The sequence below is a fragment of the Peromyscus maniculatus genome, chromosome 7, assembly GCF_049852395.1.
Source record: "Peromyscus maniculatus bairdii isolate BWxNUB_F1_BW_parent chromosome 7, HU_Pman_BW_mat_3.1, whole genome shotgun sequence".
In the NCBI taxonomy this organism is placed as follows: Eukaryota; Metazoa; Chordata; class Mammalia; order Rodentia; family Cricetidae; genus Peromyscus; species Peromyscus maniculatus.
Genome location: NC_134858.1, coordinates 59768570 through 59794433, shown reverse-complemented (window position 1 = coordinate 59794433; position 25864 = coordinate 59768570). Strand labels below are relative to the sequence as shown.

The window sequence follows — 25864 nt, the reverse complement described above, 5'->3', positions numbered from 1 at the left end:
ACCGACCTGAGACTTGTCCCAGAGGCGTGGTCCCTCCCTCCCCTTACAGACAGCCTAGCCTGCTGACCCAGCAGCAGCCTTCACTATGGAGTCAAGTTCAAAAATCACTTAGCCAGACAGTTCCATGGCTCATAGCATGGTAGGATGCCCAGCCTAGGGGACTGCAGGGAAATCGGCCTTCCTGCTGTTCCACCCTCCTCTGCAATCAGCTCTGAACTACTTCCTACTTAGACAGCTCCCCCCCTCCCCCTTCTCCTAGGGAATTCAGAGAGCTTTTCCAAATCCATTTTTCCATCTTTCCTCAGTTATCCTTTGTTCTTCAAGCCCGCCTTCCGCTGGATGCAATTTGCATCTCAAAGCCCGTGACAGGCTGAGTCGAGTAGGTGACTCTGGGAAAGGGGGGAGACTTGGGCTGAGAGAGAGAACATGCACCAGAAGTCCCAACTTCATTCCATTTGTCTGAGGCCTGAGATTGACAGTCTTGCTTTGTGGTGTTCCCTTTTTTGGAAGAATAGATTCTTATTTTTGGAAAAAAGGTGAAACAAGCCTTTCCTCAGAGATGGGAATGTCTCGAATTCATTTGATTTTCAAAGTTAAGAGATGAGGTACTCTGTGATTTGGGGGTCTCTAAGCCAGGAATGCAGCATGACTGGTGGGTAGTCCGGGGGAGGCTGAGAATTCATCTGTGGAGCTGACCCCTGCGCCAAAAGGGGCTTCCCATCCCACCAGCGTCTAGAAACAATAGCACCACCGGGGTTCCTGGACCAGGAACCTGCAGTGCTGAATCAGGTCGTGAATGGATGCTCCCTCTGCCCAGGTCTGCACCGCAAAGCTCTTTGTTAGTCTGATCTGCTCTGAGGCATTTGGGGATCATAGCCCAACCCTTAGTTATACAACCCCAGCCACTTTGCCTCAGTTTCCCCATGTGTGAAACCCTAACGGTCCTTGTTTCTCGGGGTCTTGCGGTGATTAAATGAGGTGTTCCGTAAAATGCCTGACACGTAGTCTGCCCCACAGCATGTGCTCGATGACCAGGAGCTGCAGTGATGTAAAGGGGCTTCTTTTCATGCCACTTTCTCAGCAATGGCCACTAAAGCCTGCAGCCAGCAAAAGGGAGGCCTGCCTGGAACAGTCCCCTGGGAGCCCTGTCCGTGAGCACTCACCTGTCCAGAGGAGAGGCGCGCACACAAGTGAAACCATTTTTGTCTGAAGGGAATTGCAGGGAGGGTATTGAAGGCTCCAGGGTCATGGCTGCTGTGGCTGGGTGCTGGAGATGGAAGCTTTGGGGAGCCTGGTGGTTCCCCTGCCAGCTTCTCTGAGGAGGGGTTGGCTGCTGGAAACGTGGGGTAAGGCACAGCCGGGCTCCTTCCCGGCCTCTGGTTGGGCATCCTCAGGCCAGAGCTTCCATTGTGTTGTAGGATAAACTCCAGGTGGGTGGGAGAAAGAGGGTGGGGCCAGGGCCTCTCTGAACCCCGCTGGTGCGGATGGAGACCAACCCTCCTGGAAACTGACCCGAGTTGGGGATTCTGTGTGCTGAGCTGCCTGGTGCCACAGGGTCCGCCCCATGCCACCTCGTGTTGAGACAGATACAAAAGTCAGAGGGGACCTGATGGTCACCTATCTAAGGGCCTCACAACTGGCACAAATTCTGACCCCTCAGAGATGTGCTGTGACCACATCTGCATGGTGTGCCTGGACACCCTCTGGCTCCTTTCCAGGAATTCTGCCCTCGGTCACTTCTCAGAGTTCTAAGTCCCTCCACAAAGGTGATGGAGACGACAATAGCTCCTCCCCCAGGGAACGTGCACGGGAGCCCTGAAGGAGGTGCTGATGAAATTCCAGCTGGCAGTGAAATGTGCCACGTGGGGTAGCCATACCCAAGCCCCTGGGAGAGGGAGACCGAGAACAGGCACACAGCACCCCTCCACTGGAGCCTCCCAGAGCTTCAAGGAACAAAAGTGTCACAGGATGTGCAAGAGTAGGGAGGGGACTGAACCTCTTCTCAGGGCCCGGTGGGGTCCAGAGGCCTCAGCCAGGCTCCTCTGTCAGAGGAACAATGGCTGCCTGTGTGCCTCTCCTGAGAACCCCCAGGCCTGGGCTAGCCCTTGGGGCACTTTCCATTTCTGCATGTCCCTCCTCCTCCCTGCCCCCCATTTCCATCCCAAGGCTTTTAAAGTCATCTTGACTTGTCGGGGAGAAGAATGGGTCACTGCACCCACAGCCTCTCAGGATACACGCTGCTGCCTCTGCGGCATCCGCTCACACTCATGCTCACGGAGTGTTCCTGCTTCTCCTCTGCCTCCCCCTCCCAGCTGTACTCATCAAAGACCTTGATTTTAGTTGCTAAGCAACCTGTGCCTAAATTTCCAAGTAGGTCTTCAGGTGAATGCAGAAGGAGGAAGTCAGGGGGAAGCAGTGTTTAAAACTGCTGTCTATGTGTGGAGACACCAGGGGCCCGAGAGAATGAGAGACTTGATGGAGACTGCACAGCTAGTGTGTGTGTGTGTGGTGTGTGTGTGCAGGTCAGAGGTTGATATCAGGTATCTTACTCGACTGCTCTCCATCTATTTTATTTTATTTTATTTTATTTTATTTTATTATTTTTGAGACAGGCTCCACTGTCTAGCTAGCAAGACAGTTTCTCCTCTCCAGCCCTGGGATGAATGGATCACACCACCACAGTTACATGAACAATGGGTCTTGAACTTGGGTCCCGACGTTTCATGAACTGACTCATTTCCCCAACCCCCTGGTCTTTACTGAAAGAGGCAGGCAGGCCCGGGTGGCACAGGCCTTCCAGGGACCTGCCTTAGGAAGTACTGGCTTCCTCAACAGGAAGGCGGCATGCCCGGTGGTGGGAATCAGGCACAGACCCTTGGGCGTTCGAAGAAAGTTACAGATCCCTCCTTAGCACGAAGTTGGTAAGAGCATAAGCCAGATGAACAGAAGAAACGCGTTCCCTGACAGTAGCCGTTACATGTGTACCAGCCCTATGAACATGCGGGGTGGAGCTTTAACTGTACTGCGCTAAAGAACTTCAAACTAAAGCACGGTGGTGGCGCACGCCTTTAATCCCAGCACTCAGGAGGCAGAGGCAGGAGGATCTCTGTGAGTTCGAGGCCAGCCTGGTCTCCAAAGCGAGTTCCAGGAAAGGCGCAAAGCTACACAGAGAAACCCTGTCTTGAAAAAACCAAAAAAAAAAAAAAAAAAAAAGAACTTCAAACTAGCAGTGAGAGGCAGGGGCATAGCTCAGTGGTAAAGAGCTTGTGTGGTGTTTGTGAGGCCTTGGGTCCAATCCCTAACACTGCTAACAAAAAGGGAGGGAGGGAGGGAGGGAGGGAGGGAGGGAGGAAGGGAGGGAGGGAGGGAGGGAGGAAGGGAGGGAGGGAGGGAGGGAGGAAGAGAGTATTTTGAAGCCACGGCAGAATATGACCTGGATATCTCACGCTGCCTACTAATGACAGCATTACTGGCTCTGCTAAACCCACGGGGCTTTGTTCCTTGTATTTATAAACAAAGAATGTGTGAGACTTAAGGACCATGCTTAAGAAAATATAGCTTCAATTTTCCTCAAAAAACTCATGGCCTCACTGCGGAATGTGTGGACCCACCTGGGCTAAAGGCCCCAGAAACAGAATCTCAGACAGGAAATCACTCCATGAGGCCGGGCAGAGCTGCCCTAGATGAAGGCCTGTAGAAGGGCAGCATGGCTGGTCTGAGTGTCCCTCACCCGGGGAGTGTCCCAAGATCCAGAGCTTGTCTAGCAGTCAGGAAGCTTGCCTTCTCTGACAGGTTCTTTGGAGCCTTGGGCAAGTCCTTTGTCCCTTCTGGGCTTCTGTTCCCCTCATCTGTAGAGTGAGCTGTTGAGCAGTGGTCCTCCCAGGTCTTGGTCTTGCAGTCTCTGACATCCGGGAATCTGCATTCCTCCTACCCCAAGAGACAAAGCCCCAGAAGCGGGGGGTGTGTGGGCACCCTGGGCGCTGAGCAGGAACAGCTGGGGCCAGCCTGGCTGGCTCCCAATTGTTCAAGGGAGTGGAGGAGGGCTACATAGGGGCCTCTCCAAAGCGACAGCTGGGTGAGCCTGGCTGGGGGCCTGGGCCACGCCTGCCATCTGGGCCTCCTTCCTGCCTTCCCCGCAGGGCAGTGGGGGTGTGGACCAGGCAGGGCCAGACTGCAGCCTGGAGGAGGAGAGTACCAGCCTGCTGGCTCCTGGAGGTTAACATGTCCCCTGCCCTTTCTCATCCAGGTCTCATACAGTTCTGGAGAGGAGGGGACCCACAGTCCCAGGTCCAGTTAGCCCACGTGGTCAGAGGGCAACTTGCAGGAATTGGTTCTCTCCTTCCACTGTGTGGGTACCAGGGACCTAACTCAAGTCATCAGGCTTGGCTGCAAGCACCTCTACCAGCTCCGGATCTTCCTCCCTTTGCACTGCCCTTCCCCACTAGGATCCACCTACAGAAACTCCACCACCTAGAAACCCATCTACCCATACACAAGCACGTTTCCAGACCCCGGATCCTGCATACAGCATAAACCTCAAAAGCGAAGCTACTCAGACCCTCCTTGGGGGCAATCGGCATGATCAGTGTCTTCCCCCAAGGTTTACACACACACACACACACACACACACACACACACACACACACACACACACACGAGAGAAAGAGAGAGAGAGAGAGAGAGAGAGAGAGAGAGAGAGAGAGAGAGAGAGAGAGAGAGAGAGAGAGAGGAGTAATTCACAGCAGGGACGCAAGGATGCAGACACAGAAGTTTCTACTTACAGAAACTCAAGGTTTTTTTTTTGTGTGTGTGTGGACTAGCAAGGTGGCTCAGCAGGTAAAGGGACTTTGCTCCCAGATCTGACAACTTGAGTTCAATCCCTGGGACCCATATGATAGAAGGAGAGAACTGTGATTCCGCAAAGCTGTCCTCTGTCCTCACACTATGTCCACACCACACAAAGTAAACAAACAGATGGGAAAAAAAAATTTTTAAACTTCCATGTGCTCAGTGGAAACCCCACTTCGACTGGAATGTTGAGCTTTTCCCTTGTTTACAGTTGCACACAGCACTCCCTGTGAAGCAGGTATACAGTGGCAGCAGCCTGCATCATGTGACCAGCAAGGAGACTGAAGTGTAGCAAAGCTGTGATGTTGAGGGGATCCACATATTACATGTATGGCCTATGGTGGGTTTATTAGGACATAGGCTGCCTGTGAAGGAGTCCCTGCACATGTATGCCCTCTACACGAACATCTTGTCCTCTCTGCATCTCGCCTTCTTTCTAAACTACATGCCTGGAACATCATCAAATAGCAACAGTTTCCTCTTCCGTTTTCACTTGAGTGTGAGGCTCCCTTGTCTACATGTGTATTGTGTGTCAGCTGCATTTGCACACTGATCGGTGATTAGACCATTTGTCAGCCTTCACCATCACGGTGTGGCAGGAAATAATTGTGGGCAAGCCCCTTTTACAGGAATAGAGATGTGTGAGGAGACTAATTTTTTTATTATTTATTTATTTATTTATTTATTTATTTATTTATTTATTAGATTTACTTATTGCACTCTGAAGATAATTTACTTTATTTTCTTCATCTGTTTGTTTGGGTGTTTCATCTTGTTTTATTCTGAGACAGAAATCACAGGCAGGCCAGGTTGGCCTCTATGTAGCTGAGGCTACCCTTGAACACCTCGATCCTCCTGCCTCTTTCTCCTTACTGCTGGGATTCACCATACTTGGCTTCACCATACTTGGCTCTTTGGGTACTATTACTGTGGGGTCATGTTAGCTCCAGAAGCTAAGTGAAGGAGAAAGGCGACCGTATGATGGTGTCTCTGGGAATAACTTGCCATGCGGATGTTTTCCTTTTGTAGTATGTGAAAATAGTCTCCACATATCTCTTTAAATTAGTTATTATTTAGTATGTGTGTATGCACATGGGAGGAGCAGGTGGGCACCCTAACACAAGTACAGAGGCCAGACTAGGATGTGGGTGTCCTGCTGTTTTGTTCTTTCTTTTATTCTCTTGAGACAGGTCTCTCACTACATCTGGGGCTAGGCTGGTAACCAGCAAGCTCCAGTCATTCTCCTGCCTCCACCCATGCATACCCACACCACTGGGGTGACAGGCCTGCATGTGGCCACATCTGTCTTTGTTCATGGGTTCTGGGGATTTGAACTCAGGTCCTCATGCTCTTACCCACTGAGCCATCTCACCAGCCCCGTATAAGTCTTTCACATTCCTTGCTATGTACGTTTGCCATTTTGTTATCTTTTACTATTATATCCACTCATTGGTGATTGCATCTTTGAAAGTCGTGGGTAGAAATACACTAATGTTATTATGTCATTGTATTTACTAATTGTTGACAATAATTTTCTGTGGTTTCCTTTGAGTTTTCAATGGATACTGGCATTCACAAGTAGGGACAGCTCTGCCTCTCTTCATAACTGCTATCTTTTTCTTTTCTAATTGCATTGGCCAACACCTCCAGCAAAGTCTTGCTCTATGGTGATGGCCTATTCCCAACTTTGATCACAATACATTATCTATCCAATAGGCAGTTTGGATGAGAAAAATCAATTTGCATCCCAACATTTTACCATTGACATTTCAAGCACATTGCAATGTCTGGGTGATTTTATAGTAAGCACAATCTAAATCCAACTTTGATCAACTTTCTATACTCAACAGGGCTGGATAACCATGTGTGCAAAGTGAGGCAGAGTCTTTTTTCAATGGTTATTATTACATGTATTTATTTACTTGTATAAGTTTGTGTGTGTGTGTGTGTGTGTGCTTGCGTGTGTGTGTGTGTGTGTGTGTGTGTGTGTGTGTGTGTGTGTGTGTGTGTGTGTGTGTGTATGTGTGTCACTGTACACATGAAGAGGTCAGAGGACAGCTTGTGGGAACCAGTTCTCTCCTTCTGCTACATGGATGGGCCTTCACTCTTCACCCATGTCTCATCTCATCTTCCCAGAGGTAGAGTCTTCAAGATAGAAAGCTTCCTTAGGGACACAGACCTGGCACACAGTAAGTCACCGGGCTGTGCTCAGATGTGTGGGTACCAAGTGAGACCATGGGGAGCTCTGTGCTTTGCCCTAGGGGTAGAAGATATGTGGTGTCAGAAGTAGAGACGAGCTTGTATTTAGGGCAGGGTGAATAATATTCAGTGGACAGGAGATGAAGGAGCCTTCCCCCTCCCTGAAGTGTTCTAAGCTTCTGCACAGTTTTGGGGCTGGATGGGGGAGGAGGCTGGAGGATATTCCAGAAGATCAGCTCTCTCCTGACAGCTGGTGGGAACTTCCTTTCTTCACTGCTTCCCTTCCTCAGTTCCTCCCCGGTGGATTCTCCTGGCAGAATCCCAAAGGCAGGGAAGTGGCCTGAGAAGGTCCTTCTAGCTTCCCTGAGCGAACTCCGGATGGCTTGTGAGGAGAGGAAGGGTGCAGGCATGGAGTGAGTGTGCTGGTGTTGGAGGATGATGAAGACAGACAGCTCTGGGCCTCTCCCAGCCCTGTGATAGACAAGGGGCCTCCCAGTGGTTCCAACCTCTTGACATTGAGACACAACATGGTCATCTAAAAAGGTTCACATTCAAGTGGTCCGATTGAGTTACATAAAAATTAAATCATGAAAGACACCTTTATAATGTTTTAAGCAAGTTTATAAGTTTGTCTGCATTCCAAGTCACTTTGGCTGCGTGGGGATCCAGTTTGGACACACTTGATAGACCATTGCAATCATCCTGAGTAAAATTACTCAGAAAAATTAGCAAAGAAAATGCAATGCTGAGTAGATGACTCTGTGGATAAAGTTTGTTGTGCAAACATTGGGACCTGGGTTCGAGTCTCCAGCACCTGAATAAAAAAGCCAGGTATAGCCATGGTCGCATATAACCATCGCACTTTGAGGGCTGTAGACAGCATTTCTGGGACTTGCTGTCTGCCAACCTAAATCCAGGTTCAGTGACAGACCCTGACTCATGGCGATAAATGGAGAGTGGCAGAGGAGGGTACCCGACCTCCTCTTTTGGCCTCCATTTGTGCAGCATCACATACATGTGCACGTACCCCCCCCCCCACACACACACCACATCCACTTAATACACTTGCATACATACATATACATAGGTGGATGGATGGATGGATGGATGGATGGATGGATGGATGGATGGATGGATGGATGGACACATAAGGAGGATGATAGGTAGGTTTGTAGATGGACGGGTAGATGGATAGGTGGATGAATGGATAAGAACACACATGGGTTTCGGTCAGGATGTGGGTTTGGTGACCATGCTGCCAGAAACTATGGCACGACTGTAGCTGAATTGGTGGCCCTCAACTCTTGCTCCCAGAGGAAGATGATGCCCTTCTCAGCTGAGGCAAACACTGCCCTTACTGGGGGAATCTTGCTTGGCTCCCCTGTCCCCAGTATAACCAACACAAACAGCCCTTTTCTAGTCTAGGGTCACCTATTACTTTGAAGTCCGCAAGGCTCCCTGCTTCTAGTCCAAACCCCTCTTGGCTCCACCCCCTGCCTCTCCTGTCCTGGCTCCAGTTCAGAGACTAGCTCTCCTGGGCTTCCCTACTGCCATGCCCCCCCCCCCCCCCCGCCCGCCTTCCCCCCCCCCCCCCCCCCCCCCCCGCCACCCATTCCAGGCCAGCTTGCTTCTTCCCACTGTGTCCCCTCCACGTTAGGAATGTAGAGCTCAGCCTACCTCCACCCTACTGTCCTGCTATGCTCAGCCCTACTGCTAGTTCTTTGAGGCAGCCAGCCGCTCCACCAGACCATCCTTCCTCCTGGACAGCCAGGCTGGGCTGGGATGCCAGGCAGTCCTGTTGGAAGGAGACCTTTAATGGCCGAGTGTGCTGCAGACTGTTGACTGTGGTCTAGGTCTGCCTGGTGATAGGGCTTTAGATTGCAGACCCCTGGGTCAGTGAGGAGATCTGCAAGCTCTGTGAACAGGGCAGGGGTTCCTGCAGACCCCACTCTGCCCACAACCACTCCCTCAAGGACAAACAGCCTCTTTGGGGGTCAGCAAATTAGAGTCTGGAAGCCAGGTTTGCACTGGGCTTGGCTCCTTGCTCCCTCTCAGCCTCATTGTGCCACATCTGTGGCATGGGAGCATGCACTGAAGATAGACAGCTGGTAAAGGAAGACGGGCTGGCTCTGGGCTGTGCAGAAGGAAGATGGGAGGGGGGCGAGGGACGGCAGAGCAGTAAATAGCATGTGTGGCCATAAAGGACATTGGTGGTGAGTCTTAGAACACTGACTCAGCCACTTCCTAGCCCAGTTAGAACCAGAGCCTTAGCTTTCCTTGTGTGCGTGTGCGTGTGCATGCGTGTGTGCATGCGTGTGTGCGTGTGTGTGTGTGTGTGTGTGTATGTGCAAGTGTGTGTGACTGTGTGTGTGCATGTGTGCATATATGTGTGTGTGTGCTGTAAGTTGACATCTAATGTGTCCCCCTTACTTACTGAATATGGGTAGTTCAGGTAGGTTCAGGTAGGCTGGCTGACCATTAAGCATCAGGGGTCCACCTGTCTCCACCTCCCAGAGCTGGGATTGCAAGTAGGTGCTGCCTGACTTTTCTGTGGGTTCTGGGGGATGGGGTTCAGGTTGGAGTGCTTGGCTAGCAAGCACACTACTGACTGAGCCCTCTCCCTCAGTCCCGTCTCTCCTCTTCTGTCTGAGCCCGGATCTCACTGTGTAGCCCTGCCTGACCTTAAGCAAGCTCTGATTCTCCTGCCTCCGCCTCCAAGTGCCAGGGTTACAGACATGAGCCACCCTGAGTGGCTACTTTGTCTTCTTATTTACAAACCAGAAGCCAATAAATCCTACCTTGCAGGGCTTTGAGGGATGATCAGCACGCATCTGTTGAGGGTTCTCATGGGCCCAGGGCTGGTGGAATCGGGATGGTTCTCACCAGATAGTCATAGCAACCCTAACAAAGGGCCCCTGTTTCACAGGTGAGAAAACTAGGCACTGAGAACTTGGGCCACTTACCTAAATTCACCCAGCCAGAAAGTGACAAGGCCAGAATAGAATGGGAGACGTGAGCCAGTGAGCGAACACAGAACCTGGCACTCAGCGAGTCCCCATCTGAGAGATGGCCTGGGCCATCTGCCACTCCACGTGTCCATCTGCAGACCCAGGTCTGGCAGGAGGGAGAAGCCCGGGAACTCCAAGAGATCAGAGACCCTTCTGGATGTTGGCAAGCCAGTCAAGAGATAAACGAGAAAGAAAACATACGCTATGACTATTTCCAACCATAATGATATGGTAGAAACTGGGGGTGTTGGCGGGGTGGCTCTGAGGTGCGTGGGTCAGGGAGGCCTCCAGACACTTCTGATGCAAAGGTGCCAGGCATGCAGCAGCAGGATCAGGGACGTCTTAGGAAGAGACACATGGGCTGAGGCAGGGGAAAGGCCCATAGGGGTGGAGCCCCAAGGGTGAGCATGCGCAGTCCATGCGGCAGGCAGAGGCTAAAGATCTGCTAAGGCTTTGGATTTTCTTTTATGAGCCATGAGAAGCCACTGGAGGGTTTCAAGTTCAAGTTGGCACCGTACTTGAACTAAACAATGAAAACCATGTAATAATACATCTCTGAGATTTTGAGGTGGGACTTCCTGTTCCTTCATGGACCCTCAGCTAAGGTGAAAGTAGTCTGTGGCCTTTGTCTCTCAGGTCCTACCTGGGCGGGGTTTTGTTGTTGAGAATGGGTCTCAGGTAGTCCAGCCTGGCCTTGAACTCCTAGACAGCCAAGGATGACCTTGAACATCAATCCTCCTGCCTCTACTTCCCTATCCTAGAATGGGATTATAGGCATGTACCACCACACCCACTTTACTGGTTCTGGGGGTTAAATGCAGGGCTTCATGAATGCCAGGCTTATACATATAACCAAATGAGCTGTGTCACGCCTTGGTGTTTACATCTACAGGCCCCTCCGCTTCCCTGAAAATGGTCAGCTTCCCGATGGGAACCCCACGCACCCCCTCTGGCCCAGGCAGATTCAGAAACAGGAGGCCAGAGTGTGGTAGATCTTCTGGGGAGGAGAGATGCAGGGCTATTCTCTCTGGGAGAAATGCAATACTTCGCATAAACACGGGCTGGGCCGCAGCCAGGGAAGCAACAAGGTGACTCCGTCTCTGTGACTGACTTGACCCTGGGCCCCAGTTTCTTGAAGAGCGGTGTGTGAGGCTGCCTCTGGGTTATAGCTGTGATGCGTGCCCTCTGAGCTTGAAGAAGAAACCCAAGTTTGCTGGAGAGATCATTCTTAGGGCAGGCTCATCAGAGAAATCTCTGACAATTTCCAGGTAACAAAGATTTTGTTTAGAGCCGCCAAGATAGCTCAGCAGGTGAAGGTGCCTGCCTGCCACCAAGCCTGGCAAACTTGAGATTGATCCTTGGGACTCACGCGGTAGAAGGAAAGAACCCCCTCTCCAAAGCTGTCTTTGCCTTGGAAAGGGTTGAGCGGCCTCCTGCCTGAAACCTTGAGCAGTGCAGCCGCTGCCCTCTGCTGGTGAAACTGCAGTAGCACAGCCTCCTTGTAGTAACTGTGACCCTCCCTGGTAACGACCCCTTGAGTCTGTAATAGGGGAATGACCACAGGTCTTGCCTCTAGGTATTGAATGTGTGCCCTCCGTCAATCAGAGGGCTAGCCCACCTCTCCTGTGACCAAGTGCTGCAGATTATCATCAGAGTACCCACCTGGGGAGTAATGGAAGGCAGAGGCAGGAGAATCTCATGTTCAAGGCCAGCCTGCGAGAGGGGGACTGTGGGGATAGTGGATCCACAGCATCCATGTAAAACTGGAGGTGACAGCATGTGTCTGTAATCCCAGTGGCCCGACAGCAGGCAGGAGAGTCCCTGGAAACCGGCAGGTGGGCTAGCCTGGCTTTCACACTGAAGAACAAGAAGGGGCTAGAAGGACACCTCAGTGGTTAAGATGGACGGATGGCTCAGTGGTTAAGAGCACTTGCTGCTTTTGCAAAGGACCTGACTTTGGTTCTTGACACCCATGTCAGGCAAATCACAACCACCGTATCTCCAACTCCCGGGCATCTGACATCCTCTTCTGGCCTCCACAGGCACACACAGACACATAAATGAAAATGCATCTTAAAAAGCAAACAAAAAGCACTAGGTATTGGCACACATACTCGTAAAGCAAGCATGCCTCTGTGAGCTCCGAGCCAGTCAGGGTTTCGTAGTGTGGTGGTTTGAATGAGGTGACCAAAATAAGTCTTGAACATTTAAATTATTTGGTCTCCAGTTGGTGGCTGTTTAGGGAGGATTAGGAGACACGACGTGTCTTTGCTAGAGGAAGTATGTCACTGAGGGCGGGCCTTGAGGTTTTGAAGGACTCTTGGCTTTTGCCATTCTGAGTTCTCTCTGACTCCTGCTTCAGAAGATACGGGCGCTCTGCCCTTCCTGCCGCATGCCTTGGTCATGGTGTTTTATCACAGCAATAGAAACGTAACCAATATGCATACACAGTAAGATCTTGTCTCAGCAACAACAAAGCAACCAACAAAAAGAAGTTCCATTGTCCCAAATAACGCCGAAGGTGAAGACCTCTGACCTCCACACGTGCGCTGTGGCACGTACTCGCTGTCACTCAAGCTGGCTCCTCCCATTGCGATCGCCTTAGCAACGGGGAAGTCTGGAGCCACGAGGCGGAGCACTAAAGGAATGAATCTCAGTGGCAGGGTTTCTGCTCTCGGCCGACTGGAGTCCTTTTCACAAAGCAGCAAGGTTAGGAAAGGCGGTGATCTCGTCCCTCCCATTCATTCCAGTCTGCCCGAGGGCTTAGCGTGGCTCTCAGCTCCCTGAGCCGTGCGGTAATTGGGAAATAGAGCAGAAGGTAATGTGGAGAAAGCAGCCGTCCTCGCGGAATGCTGCTAATCGAGCAGGGCCCGGGGAGTTTGTATCTCCCCCCCCCCCCCCTGCAGTGTGCTCTGAATCCCCCTTCCAGTCAGTGTTTCTAGATTCTGTCAGCCAATCTCCGACCTCTGTGACTTGAACAAGCCTGCGCCCCTTCACCCTTCCTTGGGGGAGGCCCCCAGATCTCCTTTACATCCTCAAGCTCCTCCCCAACAGCGCAGGGTATCCTGGGATCTGGAAGGATGGGGACTAGGAGGAAGTGAAGTCGCGGGTTCCAGTTTTAGCTCCATCATTTACTTACGGTGTGACCTTGAGCAGGTCCCCTCATCCCTTGGAGCCTCAAGTCTCCTATCCCTAAAGTTAGGGAGATGACACCTCCCCCAAGAGGATGGTGGAACCTCAGTAAGGTGTGTATAAACTTGTTTGTAAACCGTCCATGCAAGATGGCTTAGTGGAATAATAGAATTCTAGTCCCCAAACATCTTCGCTTTGAATTCTGCCTCTCTCCTGTGACCTTGGGCCAGTCATGTAAACAGATAAGAGGCTAGAGAAACAGCTTGGCACTTCACGGTGAAGTGAAGAGGATGGAGTGTGATTTCCAGCACCCACATCCGGTGGCTCCCAAGGGCCTGTGACTCCAGCTCCAGGGAATCTGATGTCCTCCACTTCTGGCCTCTGTGGGCACCTGCACTAGAGTACTAGTCTCTCTCTCTCTCTCTCTCTCTCTCTCTCTCTCTCTCTCTCTCTCTCTCACACACACACACACACACACACACACACACACACACACACACACACAAAACAAAGTTAAATAAATAAAATAGAGATAGTAACAGATTAGGGCACTTTTACAGTGCTCAGAAAGTCCTAACACATATTAGGTGCTCCGTGAATACACCAGCTGGTGTGACTTACCCTGGAAGAGAGAACTTTCACCAGCTGGTGTGACTTACCCTGGAAGAGAGAACTTTCACTAGCTGGTGTGACTTACCCCGGAAGTGAGAACTTTCTCCACTACCCTCCACGAGCACCTAACTATGTACACGGCACTGTGTACAGAGCGCTGGGGGACCCTGCAGTGACAAAAATAGGGGAAAAAAGACAGAAAGGGAAAAAAAGCCCAGCCTTCTTGGGGAAACAGATAATAAAATAAGGCACCCAGAGCCTCAAAGAAGGGACGTAAGACCTGGAGGAGAAATAAACCAGGGGCAGGCACGGGAGCACGGTGAAGGGCACCTGACTGGCTCAGTCTGAATTAAATATCCGGATCCAGTCAGCTGTGTGTATGTGTGAGAGGGTGGAGGCCAGAGACCAAGACGTGTGATTGGCTCGGCTTGAACTAGCCGCTGCTCATTCCGATCCAGTTGCTTAGTGTGTGTGTATGTGAGCATGCTGAGGGCAGTAGTGTATATGTATGTATGTGAGCATGCTGAGGGCAGTAGTGTATATGTATGTATGTGAGCATGCTGAGGGCGGTAGTGTGTATGTTGTATGTGAGCATGCTGAGGGTGGTAGTGTGTATGTTGTATGTGAGCATGCTGAGGGCGGTAGTGTGTATGTATGTATGTGAGCATGCTGAGGGCGGTAGTGTGTATGTTGTATGTGAGCATGCTGAGGGTGGTAGTGTGTATGTTGTATGTGAGCATGTGAGAGCTGAGCGCAGCTGCTCGGCTCTCCATCTAGCACGGGGAAGAAAGCCAGAGTGAACCAGTCCTCCAGTTCCCTCTCCATCCCCTTCCTCTTCCTCTGCTCCCTTTCCACCTGTAGGCCTGGGACACTGACTAAAGGCAGTTCTAAGGTAGGAGGGTACAGGTTAGCTCCAGTAGCAGGGATAGCCACCTTCCATGTGCCCTGCAGTGCCAGCTGCCTCCACCTGCCCACTGCTAGTGGGCCATGTATACCCCACCCATCGGAGGCAGGACTGGGATCTAACACCCCAGTGCCTGTGGCTGCCTCTGAGTGGGCCAATACATAGCAACCCTGGAGTGGGCTGCCTCTGAGTGGGCCAATACATAGGAACCCTGGAGATGTCCTCTCACTTCCAGGAGCCCCTCAAGGTGCCCTGCACCCCATGAGCCTGAACAGAGACCTCAGAAGTTACTCAGCACACAGCTTTCTACAGATAATGCAGAAGCAGCTCAGGCCTCAGCAGGAGCAAAGGCCCTGGGGCTGTCAGGAAAGATGCTGAGGCCTGATCCCAGGGCTCCAGGGATTTGCCCGGAGAGACAAGGCGTGTTGGGGAAAAGAGACACAGCTCAGTTGGTATGGTACCTGCTTCTCGGCACAAAGCCCCGAGATCAACAACCAGCACCACGTAAACTGGCTGTGGTGGTGCACACCTGTAATAGAAGCCCCAAGGTGGCCACAGGGGCGTGGGGCATGGGTCAAGGCAGCTGAAGAATGAAAATATCCTCTAAACAAGGAAGTGGGGGGATTCCTGACTCCCCAGATATCATAAAGGTGGCTGTGGAGTCCACCAAAGATGCCAGGTAGAGTGCATGGTGAAAGTCACAGTTACAGAAAGACCCACACGGGGGGTGGGGGGGTGGGGGGGGTCCCGTGCCGACTAGTTTAGAAGCCAGCTGGAGCTCTGAAGGGACAGCTCAGTGAATGCTTGCTGCCAAGTCGGAAGACCTGAGTTCAATCCCTGGAACCAGCCTGGTAGAAGGAAAAGACTGACTCTTGAAAGTTGTCTTCTGACATCTACATGTGCACCCTCTGCTCACTCAATAAAAATGTACATGCATATATATGTTATATGTGAGGTATATATCTTAGCTGGAGTTCTCTTGAGGGTCGGGTGGCCCTGAAAGGAAGGAAGGGCTGATGTTCAGCCTTGGTGGGGATTAATTCAACAAGGCCTCCGTGGGGCTTAGGGGTGGCTCAGAAGTGAACAGCAGTCAGAGCTCTCTGAACCCCATGCCACCAGGCTGACACCGAAACTCCATCTCATTCACCCACTTAGGTCTCCTGCCCACAACTCTCTGAATATTAGGCTTGGACAGGACTCTGTGAATGAATAGGAATGTCCGCCAGGGAGGCAGAAGGACCACGGTCTGACTGCCCTTTCTTTAAACCTTCACTGAGACCAAAAAAGGCAAAAACTCAGGCAGGGATACACAGCCATGGAACCATGGGGGGGGGGGGGTGATGAAAGGTCCTTGTCACCTGCTGCTGCTGTCCAGACAGTGGCTTGATCATGCTCCTGTCAGGTGGACTAGCCTACGACTACACTAGATGAGCTGAACAGACCGCATGTGACGGGAAGATATTCTAGTTACCGGCTCCTCTCCTCTCCTTTTCCTGGCTCTGATGAGTTATGGAAGAAGAGGTCTACAGACAGGGACCAACACAGAGGCCTGGCAGGCCCTCTGAGAGATGCTTCTGTACCACAGATGCCAGGCCTCACTGGAGACTGATCTGGAGGGTGGCTCTCTGGTTCTCCTGCCCAGTGTCATCCATGCTGCAGGTCTAGGCCTCTCCCACTGCACAGCCTCCTCTGGAGCAGGTACAGTGTCCAGGAAAAAGCCAGAATGACTAAGGCCTGTGCCTTATTTCAGGTTTCTATTGATGTGATTAAAAACACTATGACCGCTGGGCACACCTTTAATCCCAGCACTCGGGAGGCAGAGCCAGGCAGATCTCTGTGAGCTCGAGGCCAGCCTGGGCTACAGAGTGAGATCCAGGACAGGCACCAAAACTACATGGAGAAACTCTGTCTCGAAAAACCAGAAAAACCCACCATGACCAAGAGCAGCTTGGAAAGGATTTATTTCGTCTTACAATCCTCAGGTTACACTCCCATCACTGAGGGAAGTCAGGGCAGGAACTGAAGCAGAGGCCATGGAGGAGTGCTGCTTACTGGCTTGCTTCTCTTAGCTTGCTCAGCCTGCTTTCTTATCCACCCCAGGACCACCTGCCCAAGGGTGGCACCACCCACAGTGCTGGGCCCTCCCACATCCATCACTAATCAAGAAAATGTCCACAGGCTAGTCTGGTGGAGGCATTTTCTCAGTTGAAGTTCCCTCTTCCCAGATGACATCTGTTCAGGGCAAGAATCAAGAAGCCCCTGAAGTCCCTGAGCTCACACCATGGTGGTCTGGGCCACATCTCCAGCATTCCACGCCTTCCTGTTAGGCACAGGATCTGGCTGGTGATGACAGCCCAGGGCTGGGACCCCCAATTTCTCTTTCTCTTGCCTGGACCAGAAAGTTCCTTTCTCCTCGCTACAATCCACGTAATGCGAAGGCATCACCACCAGGCCCGTGAGCTTCCAGATGTTTGCAGCCACTTCTTAAATATTCCCCACAGCTCCAGCGTTCTGTGTGCCGCAGTCTGCTCCATGGTATGGAGACTCAGCGCTGGGGTTAGAAGGCTGGCAACTTGCCTCCTCCCACTGTCTTCCCATGCTGTCACGTGTCAGGCCTTGGATGCCAGAAGAGCTCAGGGCACGAGGCTCTTCATAGACAGCTTATTCCCCTGAGAGTGAGTCCTGGGCAGGGTCTGGTAGCAGTGCCACCCGCTCTGTGGTGTTGCGTGACCTTGAACAAGGTGGTTGGTTGTTGGCTCCGAGCCTCGGGTTTCTCTCATCGGTCACACTGAGAGGTGTGGCCACATGCCTCAGCCACCTACAGGTCCTGCTGGAGAGCAGGGGACAGAGGTTAGCTGGAGATCAGCTCAGCCCTGCCAGGTGCGCAGGAAGAGAAAACGATCTGGAGATGGTCCTCCAGGTAGGCTGGCTGTTACAGGGCTCAGCGGCTACCTGTCTGCCCTCTCCTGTAGAAGAGCAACTTGGAAATGGCTGGCTGAAGGGATGGGGGGGGGGGGGACCTCAATGGCATGGGGTGTGAAGGTGTTGGTGTCATGCAAGCCTTGCTCATGGGGTCAATGCCCCCTGCCCTCTCCGAGAATCCTGGTCACTCTATGACGGGCTTCTGAATGCTCCAGCAGGGCATTCCACCTGCAGAGGATCATCCATGGCCCCCACTCCCTGTAGAGCCCAGAGTGCTTCCCAGGGTGGAAGTTCCTCAGCAGTCTGAACCAAGCCTTCCTCTCTGGTCTGGTCCTTCTCCATGTTGTCAGCTCTTCTAAGCAGGTCCAGACATCTGCAGGTGTAGGGCCTCCTGAAGCTTAGGTGTCCCCCTGCCTCCTTCTTTGGATCTTGCTTGCCCTCCGTCTCCCTGCCCCCCCCCCGTCTCCCTGCCCCCTGCCCCCCTCCCCCCATCTCCCTGCCCCCTGCCCCCCATCTCCCTGCTCCCTGCCCCCTGCCCCCTGCCCTCCATCTCCCTGCCCCCTGCCCGCGCCCCCCCCCCCCCCCCCCCCCCCGTCTCCCTGCCCCCTGCAAGCCTGATAACCTGAGTTCAATCCCTGGGATCCACGTAACGGTGGAAGAAGAGAACCGACTCCAGAGTCGTCCTCTGCCTGCCACACATACACATTCTATAATAATAATAATAATAATAATAATAATAATAATAATAATAATTAAACCAGGGGTCTGGCGAAATGGCTCAGCAGGTAAAGGCACCTCTCACCAAGCCTAATGACCTAAGTTCCATCTCCAGGACCCACATGGTGGAAGGAGAGGACTGACTCCTCCCACAAGTTGTCCTGTGACCTCTACATGTGAACCATGAGACATAAGTACCCTCCACACACAGGAAGGAAGGAGGAAGGAAGGGAGGGAGGGAGGGAGGGAGGGAGGGAGGGAGGAAGGAAGGAAGGAAGGAAGGAAGGAAGGAAGGAAGGAAGGAAGGAAGGAAGGAAGGAAGGAAGGAAGGAAGGAGGGAGGAAGGACCTGATCCACTGGAACCAGAGCTGCAGACTATCGTGAGCTGCCACGTGGTGCTGAGTCTCAAATGTGGGTCTTCTGCAAGAGCCACTGAGTCACCTCTTCAGCCCCAGCTGTTTAATTTTTTATAACAACATTCATGGAGCTAGGGGTGAACCTTAGCTTGCTTGGTATACACCAGATCCTAGTTCAACCCCCAACCCTACAAAAAAATGTTTTAAATTTGAAAAAAAATTCTATCTTTAACATTTAAATTAAAATGTTGAATATTGGGGTATAGCTCATCTCAACAGGATAGTACTTATCTAGCATACCTACATCCTTGGCTCTATCACCAAAATTAAAAACAATCTTTTTACTTTTAAGATTTTAATTTTAAGATAGGGGCTAGAAAGATGGTTCAGTGGCTAAAAGAGATTATTTCCAGAACCCAGCTAGGTGGCTCACAATCTATTACTCCTGCTCCAGAGACTCCAAAACCCTCTTCTGGCCTTTACAAGTAAGCACACACATGTGGCAGACACACAGATAGTCAGAGGCACATAAATAAAAATAATTTTTGTTTATTTTGTTGTTTTGAGACAGGGTTTCTCCATGTAGCCTTGGCTGTCCTGGAACTCACTCTGTAGACCAGGCTGGCATTGAACTCACAGAGATCCGCCTGCCTCTGTCTCTCAAGTGCTGAGATTAAAGGTGTGCGCCACCACCACCCGACTTAAAAATAAATCTTTTAAAAAGGTTTTAAAATTAAATGTTTATTATTGTCTTAGTTGGGTCTATTATTGCTGTTCTGAGGCACCATAACCAAAAACAATTTGGGGAGGAAAGTGTTTATTTCACTCACAGTTCCATATAACAGTTCATCATCAAAAGCAGTGAGGAAGAGAACCTGGAGGCAGGAGCTGATGCATGCAGAGGCCACAGAGGGGTGCTGCTTACTGGCTTGCTTCCTATGGTGTTGCTGGTTGTTTTTTTATTCTTTTGAGGGGCCTGCCACCCAGCTCCCAAATAATTCACACACGGAGGCTTATTCTTAATTATGAGTGCCCGGCCTTAACTTGACTTATTTCTTGCCAACTCTTCTTAAATTATCCCATCTACCTTTTGCCTCTGGGCTTTTTCCATTCTCTTACTTCTGTAAATCTTACTCTTACTCTGTGGCTTGTTGTGCAGCTGGGTGGCTGGCCCCTGGGTCCACCTCCTTCCTTTCTCATTCCTTCTTTTTTTCTTCTTCCAGATTTCTCCTTCTATTTCTTCTCTCTGCCTGCCAGCCTCACCTATCCTTTCTCCTGCCTTGCCATTGGCCATTCAGTTCTTTATTAGACCATCAGGTGCTTTAGACAGGCACAGTAACACAGCCTCACAGAATTAAACAAATGCAACATAAACAAAAGTAACACACCTTAAAATAATATTCTACAACACTGTGGCTTGCTCAGACTGCTTCCTTATAGAACCCAGGACTACCAGACTGGGGTGGCATCACCCACATCAATCACTAATTAAGAAAATGCCCTACAGGCCTGCCTAGAGCCCCATCTAATGGGGGGTATTTTCTCAGTTGAGGCTCCCTCCTCTCTGATGACTGGCTTGTGTCAAGTTGGAAAAAAAATAAAAAAAACTAGCCAGTAGCTTTATAAAAGAATCAGAAGTCATTACTAATACTCAGCTAGTTAGGAATACTCACACTGAACGTTATAGTGTGTTTTCTTACAGATTGTGCAGTTTCTAGTAATGATCATTTCGTGTATAGAACACAATTCTGTTTCAGTAAATGTTAGATCTTTAGCACTCCTCATGCCGATAAATGTTCCTCAGTTTAACAGCGCCATTGCTGTTAAACTGGCATGCTGTGACTCTTCTGTGCAGGGCTTCTGCAGGGGGAAAATAATGGTGTCTTGGTGTACTTCCCTGGAGTAAATTCTCCAAGTGGGACTGTTACCCAGGGGCCGTGAACCTGTTACAAGTGTGGGGAGTGGTAGAGCTCTGTGATGCTAGGGCAGAGTGGTTCATGTCTGGAATCCCAGAACTTGGGATGTGGAGGCAGGAAGATAAGTTCAAGTCAGCTACAAACTGAGTCAGAGGCTGACCTGATGGGCTACTTGAGATACTGTCTTGAAAATAAGACACAGAACCAGTGAGATGGTCAGTTCAGTGGGTAAAGGCTCTTGCCATCAAGCCTGGTGATCTGAGTTTGACCCCAGGACCCACAGGATGGAAGGAGAGAACTGACTCATGAAAATTTTCCCATGACCTCCACATAGATACCAGGGCATGCTTACTCACATACCTGTGCATGTGTGCATATGTGTGCCCTTCTTCACACACTAAATAAATAAAGTACTTTTTAAAAAAAAATTAATGCAATAAAAGTATTAAAATGATCTTGCCCAGTGGGCCTCCAGGAAAGCCACTCCCCAAGCTTGGAATATCGACAGGTGGAATGGATTCCCATGCAACCTAATCCTGGTCTGCATTCTCCCCTCCCCATGAGCCCTCCCATCCATCCTACACTAAGTCCCTGTCTGGCTCTGTGGAAGCTAAAGCCCTCAGAGGCTCAGGGACCAGATGGCATCTTACACTCCAGCCCCCAAGGAACCTACTATAGGGACAGTTCTGGGCACCGATCATCTATCAAGGCTGTCCAACCTTTTGACACTACAATATAACATTGTATCTACAAATAGGTTGGGATGTGTTCATGGCTCTTCTGGGATACGTGCAGCCCACAGGCCACAGGCAATACAAGCCTGCAAGTCATTCTGATGTGTCACACTGGAAAACCCTGGGCACACTCACAAGCAATCCAAACTTGTTTTCTTGGCTGTAAAATCGAACTGTCCTGAGGTTTAAATCTGATCGTATTTGGTAAGATATATTAATAATAGTCTGTGTTAGAGTCAGCAGCAATATCGGTGGGGAGCTCATATTAAGTATGAGAAGGTGGTACTGGATGGCAGCCAGAGCGGCTTTGAAGACTGGCAGGTGAAAGGATCCACTCTCTCCTTTGATCGTGTGTGTGTGTGTGTGTGTGTGTGTGTGTGTGTGTGTGTAGAGGCCAGAGGTTGGTATGGAGTGTCTTCCTCAGCCATTCTACACCTTGAGTTTTTGAGAGGAGCTCTCTCACTGAACCTGGAGCCAACTCAGGTAGACCAGCTGTCCATCAAACCCGAGGGATCTGCCTGTCTGTACTTCCAAGGTTATAGATGAACACCATTGTGCCTGGCTTTTTACAGGGTGCCACAGATCCAAGCTCGGGTCCTCGGGTCTGAAAACGCTGTACCAGCTAAGCCATCTCTCCAGCCCCAGATTTGATTATACTAATACATATTAGTAGTATCTGTCTACACTGGTGTCAGCGTGAGTACTAGTGGAGCCAGCCTGAAGTATTGGAAGAAGTCAGCAGCTTGCAGCCAGGCTTGGAGACAGACAGACGAGGGTCTACTTTATTCATAGCCCCTATGGGGAATGGATTAGCTACTTTATTTATTTGTTTGTTTGTATATTCATTCACTTATTTATGAGGCACTCTGTCTGTGTAGCCCAGTCTAGCCTCAAATTCAGATCCTCCTGTCGCTGATTTACACACACACACACACACACACACACACACACATGATTTTAGAAGGTCTGACTTATTTCATCGTTATGTCAATGTAGCAAATGTGCAGACATCCTGGAAGTACTAGGAGTGTTGTGTTGTATCAGTGTGTGCTGTCTTATGAGAGCCTACAGCTAAGTTTCTAGGAATTTTTTAAAGCCGATTGTTAAGTATGGCCTTTATTAAAAATTAAATTACATTAACTTACAATTAAATAAATTATAATAAAAGCCGAGGCACAGAGTATTAAAAATTCATCACAGCTTAACTGTTTCATTGTGTTCACGAGGCTCTTTGCATCTATTACATCTGCCCAACTGTGTCCTACTAAGAGTCTTTTCGGGGCCGGGGATGTGGCTCAGTTGGTCGGGTGTTTGCCTAACCTTGGCACAAAGCCCTAGGCTCCGTCTCCAGCCTGGTATAAGCCCGAGAGTGGTGGTGCATGCCTGCAATCCTAGCACTCAGGAGCTGGAAGCATGAGGAACTGAAGTTCAAAGTTAACAATGGGTATCGAGGTCAAAGCCAGTCCGGGCTACATGAGATTTTGTCTTTAAGACAAACAAGTCTCAAAAAACAGAAAAATGTCTCAGCAGGTAAAGATGCTTATACACAGCACAAGCCTGATGACCTGAGGTCTAGTCCCAGAATTCATGTCCTCTGACCTCCACATGCCTGCTGTGGGATGCACACCCAAACACACACACTCTCTCTCTCTCTCTCTCTCTCTCTCTCTCTCTCTCTCTCTCTCTCTCTCTCTCTCTCTCTGAGCATGGCTCCCATCTGTCTCTTCTCACTCTGCACAGGGTCCAGGAATGTGGCAGACCTCTTCCTCCAGTGCCAGTGTGTTCCCGTGGGCTCCTAGATCAGTATTCCTGATGGCTGGCTATGGATGGCCTTGGTGCCTCTCAGAGTGGCCTGGGCTGGGCTGGGTGCCAGAAGCTTGATGCAGACAGCTTTGCTCAGCAGACACTCAAGTGCAGCTTTGAGATGAGCCGGAACCACGGCTTTGGGAGAGAGTGAGGGCACTGGCAGGATCCCGCTGCCAAGCTGAGGGGCACTGGGGGAGGGGCACTGGCTAAGAGCGAGAAGGTTCAAAGGGCTTGCCCTGAGGAATCACACTGTTTGGAAATCCCAGCCTGGACTTCTGCTGTTTGATTTGGGGACGCTTCCTTTCCTCACGTCTAATGCACAGGTTTGTGGAGAGAGTTAATAATAACACCTCAGTAGATCCTGGGTCATATATGGCTCAGTCTCAGCTTGCATCTTGTTATAAAAAATTATAGTCTAAGGCTGGAGGTGTGTGTAGATTGGTTGGTAGCGTTTGCCTGGGTTGCACAAAGCACTGGATCCCACTCCCACTTAGTACCAAATACACTGGATACAGTGGTGCATGCCTGTAATCCCAGCCCCTGGAAGGCTGTTAGAAGGAGCGCCAGGAATTCCAGGCCAGCTGGGGCTACAGAGTGAGTTCTAGCAAGTTAAGAGTGAGAACCTGCTTCAATAAAACAAAACAAACAAACAAGAAATGTTGTTGGAGAGATGGCTCAGTGGTTAAGAACATTGGTTGCTCTTCCAAGGACTTAGGTTTGAACCCCAGAACCGATATGGTGGTTCACAATTGTCTCTAAAGCTAGTTCCAAGGGATCTGACATACTCTTCTGGCCTCTGAGGACTCATGTGTGGTACACAGACATACATATAACACAAAAATAAGCTAAAACAAATGTAGCAGGAATCTTAAAAGTTCTTATTAATAAAAACCAAACCTGGAGCCAGGTATTAGGGTGAATGCTGGAAGATCAGAGAAGCAGAACAAGCCACAGCCACCTCACCTCGCCAGTTCCTCAGCTGATCCTGTTTCCTCAGACTGGATGCCTCTCAGCTGAACTGTGCTGCTCCAAAGCCTGAAAGCTTAACCAGGCTAAAAGCTTCTAGTTCCTGGTCCTCACGCCTTATATACCTTTCTGCTTCCTGCCATCACTTCCTGGGATTAAAGGCATGTGTCACCATGCCTGGCTGTTTCCAGTGTGGCCTTGAACTCATAAAGATCCAGAGGGATTTCTGCCTCTGAAATGCTAGGATTAAAGGTGTGAGTGCCACCATTTTCTAGCCTCTGTATCTAGTGGCTGTTCTGTTCTCTGACCCCATATAAGTTTATTAGGGTGCACAATATTTTGGGGAACACAATACCACCACAAACAAAAGATGACATTCATGAGGCAATTGAGATGATTCAACTTAGTACAAAGTGTCTCCTGTGCAAGCCTGAGAACCTGAGTTTAACCCCCAGAATCCACATAACAGATGGGGCCACAGTAGCACATGCTTACAACCCCAGCGACTGGGGGAAGGATCTCACGGGACCCCTGGAGCTGGTTGCCTGCCAATCCAGTTCATTGGTGATCCCCAGGTCACGGTGAGAGACCCTGTCTCTAAAAATAAGGTGATGGCTTCTGAGGAACACCAGAGGTTGACCCCTGACCTCCAGCCTACACACACACACACATACACACACACACACACACACACACACACACACACTCCAAAAAATAGCATAATTCTCACAAGAGAAGACTCCCAAGGTGTCCCCCAGACACCTGGGATTCTGAGGAAAGAGCCACTGCAAGTGACAAGGTTCAAGCATTGATGATGTTGACTCACTGAGGGCTGTAACTGGCCTTGAAGTGTCCCCTCCCGAGTGAAGGGGCTGGGTGGAGCCTGTGTGAGGGTTTAAGGGATTTGGGCTCAGGAATGGAGGAGGCAGGGTTTCTTACCCCCCCCCCTTTTTTGGTAATAGCCTTGACACCTTTATCAGAGCCTAGGAATGTTCAAGGTCCTGGCTGTGGCTCCAGCCTGCTGAGAAAAACCAGCAGCTGGCTGGGCCACAAAAGTCCAAACAGCCTATGAGTTTCCATCAGAGCACAGAAAGTAAGTAAAGGGCCTGAAGAGCCCACCCCAGTGAAGGAGGCCGCCCCAGTGAAGGAGGCCGCCCCAGTGAAGGAGGCCGCCCCAGTGAAGGAGGCCGCCCCAGTGAAGGAGGCCGCCTCAGTGAAGGAGCCCACCCCAGTGAAGGAGCCCACCTCAGTGAAGGAGGCCACCCCAGGGAAGGAGCCCACCCCAGTGAAGGAGGGAGCCCACCCCAGTGAAGGAGGGAGCCCACCCCAGTGAAGGAGCCCACCCCAGTGAAGGAGCCCACCCCAGTGAAGGAGGGAGCCCACCCCAGTGAAGGAGGGAGCCCACCCCAGTGAAGGAGGGAGCCCACCCCAGTGAAGGAGGGAGCCCACCCCAGTGAAGGAGCCCACCCCAGTGAAGGAGCCCACCTCAGTGAAGGAGGCCGCCCCAGGGAAGGAGCCCACCCCAGTGAAGGAGGGAGCCCACCCCAGTGAAGGAGGGAGCCCACCCCAGTGAAGGAGGGAGCCCACCCCAGTGAAGGAGGGAGCCCACCCCAGGGAAGGAGCCCACCCCAGGGAAGGAGCCCACCCCAGGGAAGGAGCCCCACCTCAGCAGAGGAGCCCACCCCAGTGAAGGAGCCCACCCCAGTGAAGGAGCCCACCCCAGTGAAGGAGCCCAGGCAAAGAT

The 25864-nt window shown here is 50.9% G+C and overlaps 1 protein-coding gene across 3 annotated transcripts in view; it reads left to right on the top strand.

The window, feature by feature from the left end:
- The window catches only part of Coro2b (coronin 2B), a 111942-nt gene that overhangs the window by 59362 nt on the left and 26716 nt on the right, over nt 1-25864 (top strand). The gene's annotated exons all lie outside the window — the stretch shown is intronic.